Source organism: Nicotiana attenuata, unplaced genomic scaffold (assembly GCF_001879085.1).
Source record: "Nicotiana attenuata strain UT unplaced genomic scaffold, NIATTr2, whole genome shotgun sequence".
NCBI classification, from domain to species: Eukaryota; Viridiplantae; Streptophyta; class Magnoliopsida; order Solanales; family Solanaceae; genus Nicotiana; species Nicotiana attenuata.
In genome coordinates, this window is record NW_017671636.1 from 125,416 (window position 1) to 129,365 (window position 3,950).

Below are 3,950 nucleotides of genomic sequence, written 5' to 3' on the forward strand. Positions count from 1 at the left end.
TGATTTTCAGGCGATTATGAGTAATATAATAGAGCATTGCTAGAGAATTGCTTATTGGTGCGAATGTGATGATGAGTAATATATAATAGAGCAAGCGTAGAGATAGAAGCCCAAAAATTGATCTGGCCTATTTTAATTAATGTATTGGGGTTAAAAAATTTATTACAAATATATATACATATTAAAATTTGAATTTATTTATTAGCGGTTGAAGACATTGTTCTAAAATACAAAATTAATAAAGTTAAAATTCTGGTTCCCACCTATTATGTAATAGATACTTTCACCAGACAACTAATATGTCATTAAATATAAATCATATAAAATAATCAGACTGATATGTCAAATTTCTTCCCTCTACACCAGCTGATACATTATTACCCTAATTTCAAAGCATTGAATAGAACCCAACTACCAGATAATTAATTCTCTCAATCAAATCCAATTTTCTCCCTATAAAAACCCTAAGGTCCTACAGTGTTCTGTATCAAACACTAGCTCCTACTCCCCAAAGCATTTATTATATCCTCCCCTAGCTAGCTACTTCATCCCACAAATAGTTTTACAGCTTCATCTTCTTCTTTTTTTCCTCTAAAACAATGGAAATGGCTGGGAAAATTGCATGTTTTGTGTCAAAAGTCTTCATTATTTCTTTCTTAAATTTCGTGTATAGTCTAACACCGTCATTATAATAAAAATGAGAGGATTATCCACTTGTTCTTTCCAAACTAACTGCATTACTATTGATTTCGGCCTAATTTGCTCTAATGTTTGTTCAACAATCACGTGGGACCACATTGTGAGATGGACTCAAACAAACCATTAAATAGAGCAATGGGGTTAAAACTGCGAGGTAGAAAGTTTAATTACTTTTTAAATTAAAACTCCTTGTTTCATCATGGCTCAATTAATAATAATAATGCTACATACAGTGAAAGAGAGGAAATACATGTTTACTTAGTTAGCCAGAATCAGTTTTATCCTATTTGTTTTTAACTCACAATTGACAAGTAATTGTTTTCATAGCGTTCTGTCGTATAAAGAAGCAGATAACGTGCACAGTAGCTAGTAAATACTTAATTGTGTAAAGTAGAAATCTTGTGATATGTGAATTTTTTTCGAAATAGAGTATGGACATGGCAGCATGTGTATTGAATATTGATGTTTGCTTGTTGGACTTGTGATGCAGGGTCCAGTAAGGCTGATAAAATAAGCCAATTTTACCCCGCACAATTTGGAAGTAGTGCAATATTGAAGAGAAAAATAAGATGTGTTCGTCTAGAATCCTACTTATGGTTCCATTTGTATTTTGTATCAACTTGTTGTCTCTTTTTTTCCTTTTTGTATGTCCCTCGAACTCATAGTCCAGTACTTGTGTAATAAATTGGCTGTTGTATTATGGTTCTTACTTATGAATCCATATATCTATCCTTTTAACTTTTTTCTGCTATCTTATATGACTTAATGTCTTTTTTCTTTGGTTGAAAGGTTAATAATAGTATATATGCACAAAAATACTTCCATAGTTGCCGGATTAATATTCCGAAGAACACCCTAATTTATCTAAGATTGTATCATTACTATTACAAGCCGTAATTAGCCTAGAAAAAGTAGTTCCTAGTATTTCTGCCCAAACTGTCACGACCTAAAACCAACCCGTCGTAATAACGCCTATCATAGTACTAGGCAAGCCGACGTCCCATACATTAGCCAACACTTTGAATGAACAATATACTCAACAAGTTTTAATTATTAAAAACTCTCATAAACTGGATAAAAAGGCCATAACTAAATGCGGAAAAATTCCCAAAACCTGGGTGCCACCGAGTACATGAGCATCTATGTATAACAACATGGTTTAGTACACTGTCTGAAAAATAAGACTAAATACATAAACTGAAAGATAGGGAAAGAAGGATCAAGGTCTGCGGACGCCAAGCAGCTACCTCGATGATCTCCGAACAGGTAAACTCCACGATCAATAATCGCTGGGCCCGAAAATGCCCGAATCTGCACACGAGGTGCAGGGTGTAGTGTGAGCACAACCAACTCAATAAGTATCGCAATTAAACAAGGCAAGGAAAGAGAAACTTAATTTGTTGAGGTCACTAGTTAAATCAGTACAATCCTGTCGTTTTTTTTTTACATAGTATAAGATTTAAAGCTAGATCATAGGGCTTCGTGATACGAATATCTGTGTGTGCATGTGCCCTATTTCTCAAATACTCTGCTCAACAGTATTATGGCATGTAGAGGGAAGAAACAAGTAAATCAGATAAGTGATCAAGAAATACAAGTTTCACACACTGCACCGATAACTCACGTGCTAACAATAGAATCTGCACAGACAACTCACGTGCGATACAGACAACTCACATGTTAATAATATCAACATATGGATCCGCACGATTAACTCACGTGCCAATAATATCAATATATGGATCCGCACGGACAACTCACGTGCTGCACGAACAACTCACGTGCCAATAACATAACCCGCCCAGTATAGCTGCAGGCTCCAGTCCAAAATATCATACTGAAGCAATAAAGCAAGTATAAAGATATATAATGAATGAAATAAGATTCTCCTATTCTTGGACTGGTGTAAATAGCACGCTAGAGTGTATGCATGTGCAAAGTGTGCTATCGTAGCTCAATCAGACAATTTCATAAATGAAAAATATTTATCAAGTTCGTTTAGGGATTAAACCTCTAAATAGACTCATCATGGCTCAATTAGATCAGTTAAACTGATAGCGCATGTTAGATATTGAAGCTCGAAGCTTAACAATCATTTCTGGGCTTATAGGAGCCCGAGCACAACCCAAATATGAATATATAATCCCGGTTCCTGCACATGGGATCATCCCCACGCATGTGCGCACCCAAAAGCACGTGACTATCACAACAATTCAGGCAACTGGTGCCTCAACTGAGTTTAAATATGATACTTACCTCAAGCAACGAATCACTCCGCTAGCAAGCCCTTGCCTCGCGAATTGGCCTCCGAACGTCCCGAATCTAGCCATAAACAACTCGATACAATCAACACGAGCTAAAGAAATGTCACGACCCAAAACCCCGTACTAGTCGTGATGGCGCCTCTCGTGAAGACAAGGCCAGCCAACTAACCCAAATAGTCCCTTTCAAAGTAGTTAAACATAAATGAATAGCAAAATACGACTTAAGGACATTAATTAACGAAGTTTACAACCCAACACAGCCCGATTGGGGTGTCATAAGTCACGAGCATCTAGAAAAGTCTAAATACAACTATAGGGCCAACAATATACGGAATAAAATTTAGAACCAAAGGAAGTAATCCGGTGCCGCGAACGCTGGCGGTCACTCTGCTCAGCTACGATAGCAATACCTTCAACCAGCTCAAAACTCACTACCGGGTAAACAATACCTGCATCTGCATGCGAGGTGCAGGGAGTAAAGTGAGTACTCCAACTCAGTGAGTAATAAAAGTAAATAATAACCGAGCAGCAAGAAATCACGTAAAGAAATCAACATGCCATACAGAAGCCGGGTGCAATTTTCTGAGAAAAACAGTGAAATCTGTGAAATCTTTAGAAATACCTTGGCTCAGTTCAAATCTCTTTTAAAAATGATGTTTTCAGTGATTATGAAAACGATTTCAAAACAGTTAGTGCTGATACGCACAGAAAATCCGCCCCTCGGGCACAAATACCACGGTATAACAGGTAAAGAGGCAACTAAGTATGCAAGATGAGCACATAAAAGTTCGCCCCTCGGGCAATATCTCAAAACAATACCGGCCCCTCGGGCATGATTTATATTCCTGGTCAGTCATTGTTACCTGACCGGTCAGCTATTGTTACCTGACCAAAATGCGTATTACAGTGCCATTGTTACCACTGGTCAGTCATTGTTACCTGACCAAAACGCGTACAACAGTGCCATTATTACCACTGTCTAATATT

The 3,950-nt window shown here is 37.2% G+C and overlaps 1 long non-coding RNA gene across 1 annotated transcript; it reads left to right on the plus strand.

Annotated features, from left to right (window-relative positions):
• The first annotated feature begins 492 nt into the window (after positions 1 to 492).
• Positions 493 to 1,441, plus strand: LOC109209418. The gene is made up of 2 exons (XR_002065348.1): positions 493 to 853; positions 1,190 to 1,441. It is a non-coding gene; the product is annotated as an uncharacterized LOC109209418 (long non-coding RNA).
• Positions 1,442 to 3,950: the final 2,509 nt, after the last annotated feature.